Source organism: Osmerus eperlanus, chromosome 18 (genome assembly GCF_963692335.1).
Source record: "Osmerus eperlanus chromosome 18, fOsmEpe2.1, whole genome shotgun sequence".
NCBI lineage: Eukaryota > Metazoa > Chordata > Actinopteri > Osmeriformes > Osmeridae > Osmerus > Osmerus eperlanus.
In genome coordinates this window covers 7743692-7759222 of record NC_085035.1, presented here as the reverse complement: position 1 = coordinate 7759222, position 15531 = coordinate 7743692, and the positions used below count along the sequence as shown (strand labels likewise).

The window sequence follows — 15531 nt, the reverse complement described above, 5'->3', positions numbered from 1 at the left end:
TGATATAAAGCAAATTGAATTTATTGCTAATGCTAAAATAATGCTTTACACATCCGCCGGCCAAAAACTGATACTCTGATTCAATCACTAGTTCATATGAAGACTCTTGAGAATGTTGAGTACACAAATCTGAGAAAAAGTTGACTGTGAGATGAAAAGTCGATTTTTTGTGAATATTTGAAACATGCATGCTTGGCTAATTGCTAACGAAATTTCCAATGTAATGTCTCCCTCTGCTCCTCCCCGCGCGTGCTCCAAATTCTCACACACTCAGCCTTCCCTTGACACACACACATGCTTTCTTGAAATTGTGTGCTGACCAAGCCCCCACCCTCGGTTTTTAGCCCCTGTTTCATTTAGCTTCCAATCGCAGCTCGCCGTAACGAACAGCCACTTTCGGTAAGTCCTATTTTTACACATTTTAAGCTAGAATTAATGATTGGGTTTGTGAAAGTACACTACTCTTGAATTATGGTGAAGGTTTTAGCACTTTTAGACCTTTGAATCGTGAGTCTGAAGTGACGGAAAACCGAACTCGAAAAGTAGCCAGCTCTAGCTTTTTTCCTCTGTGTTTTTAATGAGTGAATCATTTTGCATCTCTGTGAATTGTTCATCAAAAAGGTAGAGGAGGGCAGCCTTTAGGAGGAAAAGCAATTCCCCACAGACCGGTCGGCTCAGAATTTTATTTGGGGCGTGAAAGTCTTTGTAATAAGCCTATGCGCCAGGGAGACCGCATAGGCTTAGGCGGCAGCCATGTTTTGGTCGCATCATGTTCATAAGTTCACCATTTTACAGTTAGGTCTACACGAAAAAGGTCGAGGAGGGAAGCCTTTAGGAGATGTGGGAATTGTGCTTTTAGCCAGATGCTCCGATTATTTTTGTGTTTTGTGGACTTGCAATTGGAGTGATACTGCGTCCCGGGGGTACATTGTTGACGTTAGCCTCAGAGTCAGACTAAGCTCGCCCACTGGCAGTGTGTAAACAATTTTGTATTTCACTCAATTCTACTCCAAAAACGTCAGGGAGGACTGCTTTTTGTAGACAAGGGCCTGCTAAAGATAGCCAGTATATCTGATTTTTCAAGGCGAGCCTGTTTCATTCGTCATATGCCCTGAGAAAGCGACCTACGTTAGCCAGGCTAGTTTTGCCAATCTCTTTGCCAGTCTTTTGTCAGATGTGTATATATTGACCAGTTTAGAGCTAAATACTCTTGCCAGAGCCTGGAATCGAATCCGTGTTTTGAGTGACTTTGCATGGGTCTCCATCAGGTCAACACATTTGAATTCAAGTTCAAGTAATGCCACTGCATTTCACAGTCAAAACTGAAGTCTGTATCAAGTGTAGATGGGAAAAGCTTCCTTTTTCTCAACTGACATGGACCCTTTCTTCACTTTGACAGGTCTGGAGGGTCATGCAGAGGCCTGCTCAACAGAGTTCAACAGAGGATGCTCAGCGTAACAAAGGATGCAACAGAGGATGCTGAGATCAACACAGACCCCTTGCTGGACTACCCCTCTCTAGCTGGACAGCTTCTCTTCAGCCCTGACCCCAGGACAGCTTCATCCAGCTGGCCTGCCCTGCCTGCCTGCCTGCCTGCAGGCCCTGCTTGCCCCTGCCTGCCAGCCCTCCAGAGACCCCACAGACACAGTAGCTCTGCAGCCTGCTTTTTTGAGGACATTGATTAAAAAGGACAAGCCAGCATTTTTTTTACTTTGATGAAAGTCTGAATGTTTAATCCTTTCCATGTCCCAGTATGCCAAGCTGCTGACTTTGAGTGTCTTAAGTGATGAAACCAGTTCAAGTGATAGACTTTTGACCTGAATCCAATGATTATTCATCTGAATAAAAACCACTCAAGAGAAAGTACTGCTTCTTGGATGATTTGTGCTCCACATCAGTACATCTCACACATTTGCCTTTGTTTCCATGGAATTCATGGAATTGCTAGTTTCTGCTCCACCATTTCCACCATAGTGTAATAATAAATATAATTTAGGACAGCAATTACATTTTTGTGTTATCCTTTCGCATTACACACATTTAGTCAATGTTCTTAAACTCAACCGATTATTGTCATTTTACCATACTGTTCATATTGAACAGACATCAGTGTTTACTTGGAAAGATTACTGTATATTTCCACTTTTGATTTGTATTTCCATCGTAAGTTTGGTCTTTAATTTCATTTGGAAGTGGTATTAAAAGGTCTTAAAAAGTCTTACATTTAACTTGTTTATACCTGTAGACACCCTGTGAAGCCCCCACCCCCCACTCCAGAGACAGTTGGTGACAGAGAGTTGCAGACATTAAGTTAAACATGCCTTAAGAGTAAAGTAACAAATAGAGACTAAATGTGTAAATGGATGTTGAAACTCAGTTCTCTGAGTTGATGCATGTCAGTTTAGGCAAAGGTAGCCTTTTAAACCTCTCAGTGTTTCCGCTATGTTGATTTTTCCGCGGCGGCCCGCCACGGCTAAATTTCTGCCGCCACGGTATCAGAAATAGGGCTGTACAAAATTTTAAGCGGTCTATCAGCAGTGATTGTTAGAAAGTCTATCGGAGGATTGCACGGACATGAGCTTCACAGCGCAGTTGAGATTGTGTGTGTGCGTCCTTGAGAACTGTAGAGCTAAGTCGTATAACTTATGTTGTCAGTTAATTTAAGGCTGTTATTGTATTAGTCTATAGTTCTTGCTAATTTAAATTAAGTTACATGGTGATTTTTGTTGTTTGTAGGCTATTCTTCCCCTGCTAGCGAAATTGCACATGTCGATTCGATAGCGATTGCTGCCCTTGCTCACGTTTGTATTTTAGGTGTATTATTATGCTGAAGTAGTTTTAATTAATAAATAGTGGGTATATTGTTATTATTAGCTACAGAATGCTTAGCCTATCAAGATCAAATGAAGCAGACAGCGTACATGCTTCCGAGTGGCCCCATAATCGATAAGCTAGGCTACTGACCATTTACAATAAGTTACGTCAATTATTAATTGGCAGCATTTATGCCATTTCGAACATACTTTATGACTGTAAGGTTTCATTAAACAACTTGCTAAATGAATGTTAAATAAATGCCTGTTCAATGTCAAATCCAACTATAAATGTATAAAAGAGAGTTCCAATCAAATCTGAATTTGTTTTAAACCTAGAGGCAGTGTTTCCTCTAGGATTTTTTTTTTGCAGTGGGGGCAGGTCTGTCCGCCCCCCCCCCCCCCCCCCCCCCAGCAGGTTAATGTAATAGTCTAATAGCTAATGTAATATTGCACATATTTTTGTCCTACTTCCCCTAAAGAAATAAAGTTAGGCTACTTAACCTTTTCATGTTCCTGTTAAATTTGCCTGAAAACGCCTAAACAGCATACCCAAAGTAAATTGGAAGCTGTTCTTGAACCATTTGGAGTACATGCATGTAAATGATCTCTTTTGAAAGCTGACACTCTGAAGTTATGTCCCCTGTTGTCAGGACCCCTGTCAGTCCTTCTAGTGTTGAGTAATAGAAGCTTGAACACAAGGAAAGTGAACATTTCTATTTCCGCCTAGATTTTGTTTTGAAAACAGAGGCCTGAATAGGCCTAGAGGTGGTAGGTATTATCTGGAAGACTAAATTGGACCACAGGTTGAAGCCTTACCCAATTCAAATCAAAAGTCAAACATAATACCACAATATATTCATATTTGACACATGTTTTTATAAGAGTACATCCAGGAATTTTCTAAAAGGGTCTTTTGGAGACTCCAAAATGACCCTTTGTAACCAAGGTCAAGGTCAAATAAAAAGGTATTATTTTTCATAATTGTTATCTCTGGCCCATCTCTGGTACTTAGAAATATCATATAATAGCTAAATCCCTAATTAGTAATACTGAAACACAAAAACTGACGCATGAACACATTGGAGTGCTTTATCTGATTCCAAGGATTGGCGCACAAAGAACACTGATTCTGTCAACCATATTGCGCAATTGACTGTTATTTTGAAGGCTCCACAGACGCATACAAATGAGGTATTGGCATTTTCAGCTAGCTGTCAGCTACAAGGCTAACGAGCTAATTTCAGAGCCAGTCGAAGCCAGTTCGAGAAATTTGTTTAGAACGAGTGTGGGGGGGGGGGGGCGGGGGGGGGGGCAGGACGCACAGACCTAGTTGGCTTTAGAGGGCTGTCAACGGGGCATGGAAGCTCCTATTGGGTCGAACAAGGTGTCAATCAAAAGGGGAGGGTTCAACGGACATTTTAAGACCTTCATTTTGTAAATACTCCGTTGATAAACCGGAGAAAATAACACTTATGTGAACAAGTTGTTTCTTCCGTCGGCTAACTTGCATAATGAAACAAAGGATAATGGCTATTCATGAACGTAAAACATTGTATTTGGACGAATTACTTTACATGGTTAGATACTTTGAACCCTTGGGACTTACGCAGATCAAGTTTTGATGGCATGATTTGCACACCTGGACCTATTTGAACAACTTAGGGTGAGTACAACTTTTTTCTTTGGCATTGTTGAAGGAATGTTCACCGGAAAAAGACGTTGACTTTGCTTGCTATTGCGACTTGATCTTGAATTGGTTTATTTCAATGGAAGCACAAGAATCGTAGCTTTCCAACGATGTATAACATGTGTAGCGTCTAAAAAATATATTTGTTAGAATTTAGTGCGTCGTAACTGAGGAAGGGGGAGGCAGCATTTTTGTCTCGCGGGCGAAACAGGTGATGTTTGATTATAAATTCCCTTCAGGTATAGTTAAGTCAGTCAATCTTGATATCAAAATAATTGTGTCATACTAAAAAAAACATTTATGAATGTTGTATTGTTATATTCTGAAGTTTAAGCATTCCATGGACATTTGAAATAACGGAAGTCAAAGCTAGCAGCCACTTCACACCTCTAGGCAGATCTCAGGATGACGCCCAGGTGGGGAGTAACTGACCAATCAGGAATTCACCTTTACAAGGATACCCCTCTTTCCTTGGGGAGTATAAAAAACCCCAACATACAATCACCCCCGCTTGTTCGTAGGAATAACTGAAGTGAAACGCGTAATTTCTTACTTTTCTCTTAACTTGCGAATTCACTGAGCGCCCAGAACTTTGACGAGATATTCCGCTTTCTATTCGTTGGACATAACGAACCATTGACTCCTTTCTTCAAACCTACAAAAGTAACTGCGATTTGCAATATTTCTTACTTGTGACATATTGGCATGTTGTGATTTAATTGTTGATGTTTGATTGTATTTTACAAATGATTTAACTTAACCATCGTTAGGTCAGTTGCCTTTGATCGTCATTTGTTACTATAGAGGCCTACCTCTTCCTCTCTACCTCTCTCTCACTCTCTCTCACTTCCCCCTTCACACGCGCTCTACACAGCCATTGTGTAGCTCGCTCTCATTAGAATCTGGGCCTACTGTACTACTGTAGCCAAACTAACCCATAACTCTGGTATTTGTTCATTATAATTACATTTTACTAAATAAATCATTGTGTATAATACTCGCGTATCTCTCATGTTATCTGATCTGCCCTATTTCATAGAATTCACTACTTAATTAAGATTAGACTGATTATTATCAGTCCCCCCAGGATTTTGCGGGCCTTTTTTGTGATAGTTGCGGGCAAAAATTCCTGATTTCGCGGGAGCTTTTCCAAAAAGTTGCGATGAAAGTTGCGGGGTTTTTTAGGTGTTTGTTGCGATGAAATTGCGGGAGCAAGTAAAAGTTGCGATAAAAAGTTGCGAATTTCCCTCTTTGTAATTTTAATTGAGTTATTGGTTGAAAATTAAGTATTTAACAAACATTCATCAAAGAATAAAACCATTGAGAAATGGTCCCCTAAATAACCTTACCAACATGCCAATTTTCATCATATCCCATTTTTAATCCTTATCCAACCAGGACGCAGGATTCGCATGCATTGAAGGGTGGAATCTCCCTTTTTTTAACAAAAAAGATTGAAATCTCTATCTGTCTGCAATACCGCTCTCGGCCTCTACGCAACTCGGCGCTCTCACGCTTGCCAGGCATAGACAGTAGAAGAAAGCACACGCAGCAATTGACTGGTTGGGCAACCCTGGATACAGGACTGTTAACGGTGTGTTTTTCGCCTGGAAGTCTCTAGAAATCTGGCACCTTATTGAACGAAATGAAAAAGAGTGAAAGAGTTCACAGACACCAGAATGAATGCGTTCACAGTATCGTTCATCAGGCAGTAATACAGTACGTTCACCCAAATTATCAACGAGTTCATGAACTTTCGTTCAATGAACACGTTCAGGCGCAACACTGGATTTAACCCCTACTGGAGAGAGTTGTGGGAGACGACGATGATTGGTCAAAGTTGCGAGACAATTGCGGTGATTGGTTAAAATTGCAACGTCACGCTGAATTCGCGGGGAATTGTTGAATTCGCGTGAATTGGTGCGATCGCAACATCGCGAATTCCTGGAGGGTTTGTATTATGAAGGCTATTATTCAATAAGGTTAAATAAGGTTTCCTCTGTCCCTTAAACAAATAAGAGGTGGTGCCCCCAAGAACTAGATACTTTATTATAAATTAAGTATTGTTAATCTTAACCGTGCAAACCCCGCTACACAAGCTTGTCTAAAGACATGTTAGCATGCTAGTGCAGCGAGCCTAGAATACCGTATTTCTTATAAACGCCGCCCTCGAATAAACACTGTACAAAAAATTTACATTGTGTAATAAACGCTGCAGCGTTTAATCGAATAAATACGGTATACATACATTATATTGCCATTCTGTTAGCTGGTGAAGAGGTCTGCATTTCATTTCATCCATAAAGTAAACCCTAGGAAGCAGCTAATTCAATGTTATGCTAGCAGTCAGCACTGCAAACTAATTGTAGTTAATAACCTTCCAGCTATATCTACTGAAATATACCATTTACTTTAAATATTGTATTTTTTTTTAGTTAGCTAGCCAGTATTTCATCAATAAAATTGTCTTGGATTTTCTGCATTGCACTGACTGCATAATGCCTGTTTTCAGCTCGCTATAGTTTCGGTTTATAGTTATCTTATAGTTTCATATTGTCTTGGATTTTCTGTATCGCACTGCCATAAATAATATTGTTTCTGTCGGATGTCTGTTTTTGGCTCGCTATGTCCATACAGTTTCGCAAGAGCCATCTTAGTGCAGCTCAGTCAACTCAACATGGCCGAGAGAGCGAAGAGAGAAAAACTGGCAGCTAATTCTTTTCGGGAAATGTCTAAATGCTTATCCAAACAACGTCAATGCGGCACTGCACACTATAAAAAGGACACCTGCAAAATATGAACTTTGCTGAGTGCCCGGTTCTCGAGATAATCTTGGGAAACTCGCTGCCCTAAAAACCCATTCTACAAACATACAGAATCAGAATTTGGTTTATTCGCCATGTTAATACAAACACGGAATTTACCGTGGCAGGGAGGTGCAAAACACTAAACATATACAGATCTTAAATTAAGTAAAAGTACAAAAGTTTAAATATGTCTAAGAACTAAACAATATAAGAATACAACAATTTAAATATAAAATAAAATATATATAAAAATAAGAATAGAATGAGCAGTGTGAATGGTCAACATAGTGCAATCGGATACTGAGATAAAGTGGCTTATGCATACTGAATTGCCATTAGATGGACTTATAAACACACACAAATATTCCTGGCATTATTAGCAATAATTATTGCAATGGTCACTGGCACCATATGTCTTTCCCAGCAGGACTGTGATTGCAACCATTAGGAACAATATTATCAGGTTGGAGGACCCACCACTGCTATCACCTTATTACAATGCTTCTTGGGTTGGATTACATTGGGCCTATATCCAACCCTCTACAATGCAAGTAAATCACTCGCATATGCGACCAAATTTCAAGCTAGGCGACTAAAAATTCTCTTTAATTGGCCAATGGATAGTAAATTGTTCGATTTCACTCGCCTGTGACTGAGTTAGAGGCAAATAATAAGTTTAGCGCAGATTTAAATGACGCACCATCGCTTGACTGCGAGTTAACATGATTGGCTGCTATGACAACAGACGTACAATTAGTTATTGCCAAAGTCTCGCTCTGTCCGCAGCAGCCTCACATCCTCACGCCTTTCAGAACTGATTTTCATTTCAACAGAAGGCCAAGAGCTTCAGCAGTATGATCCATCATCAGCTGTGGAGAGGTGGCTGAAGTCAAGTGACAAGAGAAAGCCATTTGCTAAAAAAATGGTAGATTAAATCCATATGCAACAAAGAATAATTCAGACAGATAATGTACTTTTTTTCAGTTGTATGTTCATGCACAGTGTTTCCTCTATGTTGATTTGGCAATTTCTGCCGCCAGGGTATCAGAAATAGGGCTTTACAAAAGGCTGTCTATCAGCAGTGATTGTTAGACTGCATGTCGGAGAATAGCACAGACATCTTCACACCGCGAGCGGGCACCCACGCCACTCGGCGGAAAAGGGAGAGGAAGAAAAAAGAGACTATAGCAGGGGTCCCCAAACTTTTGTCTCCAAGGGCTAGGGGTGGAATGGTACACTGAAGTCACGGTTCGGTTTATACCGCGGTTCATTTACATTTAGCAGACACTCTTATCCAGAGCGACTTACGTTCATACATCACGGTTCGGTACGAGCTGGGTACAACGGAGGGAAAAGCAAAACAAACCAGGTTCCTCTACGAGTGAATACGGGTGCATTGAAGATGACATGTAAATTCCAATTGCGTCAGTGATTTTTTGGGCCCTATTTGTATGTGTATCTAAAGGCTGTCTAAAGGCTGTCTAAAGCACTGTAGGGAGGAGAAGTTGGACAGTTTTTTTGTCTTGTTCCAGTGATTGGCACACCTGGGTGATGGCGTCAGATATGTTTTGTCATTTAGCACACGCCAGTTCCGTATTACATTAATTATTTTTATACTGTGTATTCTACGTGTAATTTCATACACTGAACCGTGACGCCTGTACCGTTCCACCCCTAGCGATGGCCAGATAATTTTTCCTTTCTTTAACGTGGGGCCGGGTCGGTCTGTAACAGAAAATGACATGGGCTGGAGCAAGGCCGTAGCCATGAGGTCAACATTGGGGGGGACGAAATCTGAGTCCGAGGGTCCCACCCTGAGAACTAAAAAAAAAAATGTATGTATTATTATATTTGGTTGACTGTCGTAGTGTAGCACATTAATATTTTATTTATATTTTTATATCAATATATTGGGGGGGACATTTTGACCAGATTTGAATATTGGGGGGGATTATGATTACAGTCCTGGGCCGGAGTGACTACCAGTATTATTGTGGAGATTTTATTATGATTTTAAATGTATTTATTATGCTAGATTAGTTTATTATTTTGTTATGCACCGTACATATCAAGGGAGATATAGCCTATTAAAATAACATTATTACTATTGTAATGACCTTTTTCATATTCATTGCTATTGAAATCAAAACATTTACTTACGCATATTAATCAGTGTAAAATAAATAAAATACAAATTAAAAAAAATTCTGCCATTGTTCAGAGGGCCAGTCCAAATGCGTTGGCGGGCCGTAGTTTGGGGACCCCTTGTCTATAGTTCTTGCAAATTTAAATTAAATATGCTGTAAAACTGAAAATGAGTTTTAAGTTAATCACACCACAGCAGAATGCGTTGTTAACTACCCATCCAAATTCGAATGGAAAAAAACACAGACAAGTATGTTAAAGGCCATATGGCAGGTTAAACCCTACTGTCTATTAATGGGTACATGAAGCACTCAAGATATATCATTTAAAATATCTCCAAATGGTGTCTCCAAATGGTGTTAAAGACCAGTTTTTGTTGTTAGCATTAGCATATTAGCGCAATTCGGCGATGACGTCACGTTGGGGAGTCGTGGAGGAGAGTAGCCTCAGCCTAGTACTAGAACTATGGCGACTGACTCGGATGAAGAAGAGATGGCAAAAAACACTAATGTGTATGATAGCCCACAGCCGTATAATTTTGAACCGAGTAGACATGAGGGCAAATGAGGAATTGCCGAGACCTGATGGCCGTCAAAGCCAATTAAATTGATGGTCCGAGGAGAATGAGTGGAGAGTTAGTGAAGTGTCCTGGTGAGTTGCTATCATTTAGCAACACAGCAACAATCTGTGGAGCTAGCAGTGCACATATACATTATTTTTTTTTACTGTCAGTGAATAGCACCGAGTGAAAGTCAACGTTTTCTTTACATCTAGTGACAGTGATCATTCAGGGCCTGACATGAACTTTTTGAGGCACTTGTCCTTTGGACAAGTAGCCTACATTTACGTTTCACTTTTCCATGCACAATTAAGGTGTTATAAAAAAATGTATTTGTTACATTAAACATTTACACAATTTCTGCAGAATGAAACACTTTCTGTTATGTACTGTATTGCAGCTTTGTCCCAATATCTCTACAGACCGTGCAGCTAATTTAATGCTCAACACTTGAACGGGGGCTTATTACTTGAAAGAGGAATTATTTACTGTGTCTTCTCAGTTACACCATTAGGGCTTGGAAATACTGTGACTTGCTAAAGTAGGCATATGGCTAGTAGATCATAACATTTCATAATTATTTCAGTCAATCAAACAGCTGCAAGACCCAGTGAAATGTTATATACAGCTAGCAAACTAACATTAGCTAGCATCGCTAACGACATTGGCTAACTCAACTTCGGTAGAATATCCTCAGTATTTGCAAGCTGGCCAGTGCAAGTAACATGGCATTTTATTTTATTTAGTTTGAGGGGAGGAATAATCAACCGAAATAACGTTTCCGAACTTTTTTTGAGGAGTTTAGATCTAGAAATAGAAAACATCATGCTAGCTATGGGCTAGCTATGGGCTAACTTGCCAGTCCCACCTGTAAAGTCCCCCCAAGACCATCCCTAATTAACTATTTTCCCTTACGTTGTTAACACATTTCCGATTAGATGTCCCACGTTTTGATGGAACCAGCAGAGCCCATATTAGACATTCTCTGGTACTAGCCTAGTGTTTATTTCTAATCGATTTCAATGGTCTCAAAGCGGGCTTTGGTCTGTTGTCTCCCCAACTTGACGTCATGCAATACATTGTGGGGCAAAGAAGAAGCATTGCAAAGAGTAGCTACTTTTTTGTATTATATTCCGTTTTGTGACACCCAACAACATCAAATACAATGGATAAGTTTAAATGTTTATTACCAACAACCAAATAGCGCAAATTCGTTGGAAAAATAAACCTGACATATGGCCTTTAAATTAAGCTTTGAAATCGTGAGAAAATCAGTCTTCTCTGCTTGATACTGGGGGGGGGCGTACGCAGACAACCCCCTGCGTGGAAGGCGCCGCCTCTCTCAAGTACCTACGACCCGGATAATGGACGCTACGGCAAGTGAGAGGAGGAGCCACGCAGTGATCTGACATAGATAGGTGGCTGTGACGTAGATAGGTTGGGTTTTGCCCCGCATATATAAAACCTGAGCTGAAAACGGGTGAGAAACTGTTCAACGGTCTAACTCCACATTTCAGTGCAACAAAGTTTTCGCACTTTGCACATGCTTTCAGCAACTCATTTCACACGTCTATCATGTACTGATAAGCAAATCATGGAATTTGCTTTACAGCATCTTTAAGTTAACTGGTGATATTCGTTGTTTGTATTCTTCACCTGCTAGCTAAATTGCACGTGGCTGTTGATTCGATAGCGATTGCTGAACGCCCTTGCTCACGTTTGTATTTTAGGTGCATTATTATGCTGAAGTAGTTACACTGCATTAATATAATGTAATTAATAGTGGGTTTATTGTTATTATTTTCTACAGAATGCTTAGCCTATATGTCAAGATCAAATTAAGCAGACAGTGTACACGTGCTTTAGAGTGGCCTACATTAATCGATAGGCTAGGCTACTGACCATTTAAAATAAGTTGTTACGTCAATTATTAATTGGCAGTAGGGCTGTCAAAATTTCTCAAAAATGACGTTCGAATATTCCCTTTAAAAAACACATATATTCGAATATATTCACATTTCTGGTTGCCCATTAGGCACGTCAATAACAGGACAAATTAATACAACGAGATACAAATACTTGTATACTGTAGGTAGGCCTAATTTATTTATGTTTAAACATATTTAACAACATATTACCTACACAAAAAGAAGTAAATTAACTAATGGCCAAGACCACAGACCTTGGCCTCTCGCTCGCACACACGCACTCTTTCTTTCTCTCTCTCTCCCGCACCGTCACGCTCTCTGCGCATAGCGGTTTAAAATGAACGACAACAATAAACAAATGCTGAGTTCTGATCAAGAGTTTTGTGCAAGTAATTTAAGGTCGCGATTCTTGTCACAAATATGGCATGCTTCATTCAGTGATTGAAACATATTATTAACATTAGGGCTGCAACAACGAATCGATTAAATCGATTATTAAAAGCGTTGGCAACGAATTTCATTATCGATTTGTTGTGTCGCGCGATTATTACGCCACTCAATATGTCGAGGAGATGTTTTAGTATTTAAAAAAAAGTTTAGTTGAGCGCGGAGCGGAGGTAGAGGAAAGGCCATCGGAGAGACGTTGTTGAGTAACGTTGTTCTGAAACACAGAACGGCGGAGGCAGAGAAATCAGTACGACCCAAGTCATCCTAGGTGTGGGAGCATTTCACAAAAAATACATCGAAACAGTGTGTTAATTGACCGAGGTGAAGTTAGTTTCATATTCGACATTCGTCTCACATTCGGAAGACGCTACTTTGCAGCATCACGTTAGGGACCGGGTGAAAACAACCCATACCATTTTGAAATAATATAATAATAATATAATAATATTTTTAGGAATATAAAACCTCAAACAGACACCAGAGTATCTTAACAATGTCTGGTATACTTCCACAGCCTTTACTTTTTCAATTAAGTTTCAAATAAAATGATAGAAAATCACAAATCTTTGAAAATAGCTTAATCCTCGCAAATCTTAACTTTTTTCAAAATTGTGTCAAAAAATCTTAAATATACACCAGATTATTCTAATAAAGTCTTGGTTACTTCCACAACCTTTCAATTTTCAATAAAGTTTTAAACAAAACTCAAATTAATTGCTCATCTTGGAAAATAGCATTACATCCACACTAATATTAATATCAAACTTGTGTGCCTGTTTGTGCACATTCTGAAGATTTTTTGCGCTGTGAATTTGCACTGTCAGTTCTGTTTTTGAATAAAGGGTTGTAAATTAATGCTTTTTTGTTTTTGTTATCCGTTTCATCAATTAATCGAAAAAAGAATCGATAGATTAATCGATTATTAAAATAATCGTTAGTTGCAGCCCTAATTAACATTAATTGTAAGTTTTACAGTATAGAACTGACATTGAACACTCCGAGCGAGCTGTGCTGTGGTAAACATGGAGATGTAGCCTAAACTTGCTAGTTGTTGAATGGTAAGCTAACTCTAGCTTACATAGCTTACACACTACTTTAGCTGTAGGCTCAACAAGTTTACCATCAACTGACCAAAATCCGAAATATTTCCAGACATCACTCTTTAGATTTTTTGGGGTTACAATCACTTTCTCTGCTGCGGTCAAGCTGGGTTCTGCACTTTCTGCCATCTTCCACGCAAGTCAACTGTCAGCAGTGACGCTGAGGCGCGCGCCCACCTGCAAAGCAGACAGACGCGCCGCTGCTGCCGCAGTTGTTTTTTTTTTTTTTACATTCAAATATAAATTTTCACATTCAAATTTCTGTTTTTAACCACTATTCGAATATATATTCGAATATAGAATATTCTTTGACAGCCCTAATTGGCAGCATTTATGCCATTTAGAACATACTTTATGAGTGGAAGGGGTGTCTTTAAGTAGCCTAACCTTATTGCTTTAGGGGAAATAGGATGAAAATATGTGCAATATTACCTTAGCTATTAGACAGTAAACTATTACATTAACCTGCTCCGAAATATAGTGAACTTCTTTTCCGAATCATAACGCTATTATTCATTACTTATTCTTCAGATGAGTTTGTTAAAATATTTCTCTAAGGAAGACGCCTGATGATGACGATAACCAGGTAGCCTAAATTCACATTACCTAGCTAAGTTGCATTGAGGTTTTTTTCGCTCAGAAGCCCACAATGCTTTAAAAATTAATTCTGGAGGAAACAGTAGTGGTGGCTTCTACAACATTTTACAATTGTATTACTGGTTGCCTGATGAAATATTAGACAGGTGACAGAAGCAGACAGGCAGGAGTAGTGCAGGTGGTGGATAGAGGAGACCAGAGTGAAGCACAAGACCAGAATGAAGTGCAACTACAGAGTGAAGCAGAAGAGCACAATGTAACATCAGGGCAGAAAGAGAGGAGAGTGGAGGAGAAGAAGATGGCGGCATTGTGTGTGAATAAATATATTTGTTTGTGTTGCAGCGAAGTGTCAGTTCTGTTTCATACGTAAAACATTTGGCGGCGGGGCTGTGTGTGTGTGTGTGTGTGTGGGGGGGGGGGGGGGAGGTTGTTGTTCAGACAGACCTGCTCCCACTGCAAAAAAAAATCCTAAAGGAAACACTGATGCATTTCATGTAAAAAGTCTGGCGAGTAAAATACAAAATGTACTAGCCAATGGCAACTCAAGCTTAATTGTGTCCGTAGAGGGTTGCCTATATCACAAATCAAAAATAGGGTATGATGGAAAGGAGTGTATGTCCAGCTTCAGGAACAGGGTGGGTGTCCCTATTCAAGGACAAGTATAAAGAGGAGAGATTAGTTCTAGGTGAACTTTCGGGTGTTAGTTGATGTCAAAAAGTTACATTTAGGAAGGATAAAAATGTCACTGGGATTTTTCTGTATTTGGGCATCAGTTAATTCTGTCCAGTTGTTTACCATCATAGCTAGCTTACTAAGTAATTGTCTTCCTTTACATTCGTTTACACAGGTGGAGACAAGAGAACTGTCTTGGGTGAATTTCGTGAGACATGCTAATGCTAGTGGCTAGCGAACGTTTCAAACTTGAATTTCACAAATCTTTGTAGCTCTAATGTAGTATTTTTTTGTACATTCGGAAGCTTCCTTCTGTAATAAGATACACTAGTTGTACCACATATAACATTGATATATTGATATGGAAATTCCCTCAATATGACTAAATTCACTGTAAATCTGGTTAGTCGCATGACAGTACAGTACCTGGGCATGTTTGTGAGTCTGACTTCAAAACATGAAACCGAACTATCAGGTTTACTACTGCTACTACTAGCTAGTCCAAGTAGCATTGCTAACGTCGTTAGCCAGGAAGAGCTGGATGACACCAACAGCCTCGATAATATCCTTTTCAATGTAAACATTACATGATTATTTTAGCAAATAAGCACACATGAGTATGACCAACCTTCAGGTATGCTGTTTATGATCAGGCAATTAGTCCCAACGGTCCTTAACTGTACAGTTTGCCTACAGCAGGGGGGTTCGCTAGCAATAAAATAATCTACACCAGCAACCTGATAACGTCATTGGTCTAGAGTCGTCACTAAAAG

The 15531-nt window shown here is 39.6% G+C and overlaps 1 protein-coding gene across 15 annotated transcripts in view; it reads right to left on the bottom strand.

The window, feature by feature from the left end:
• The window catches only part of ppip5k2 (diphosphoinositol pentakisphosphate kinase 2), a 103278-nt gene extending 87747 nt beyond the window's left edge, over nucleotides 1-15531 (bottom strand). For all 15 annotated transcript variants that reach the window (XM_062484399.1, XM_062484401.1, XM_062484402.1 and 12 more), the window contains exon 1: nucleotides 15387-15531. The gene's annotated coding sequence lies outside the window, so the exon portion shown is untranslated. The remainder of the gene's footprint in view (nucleotides 1-15386) is intronic.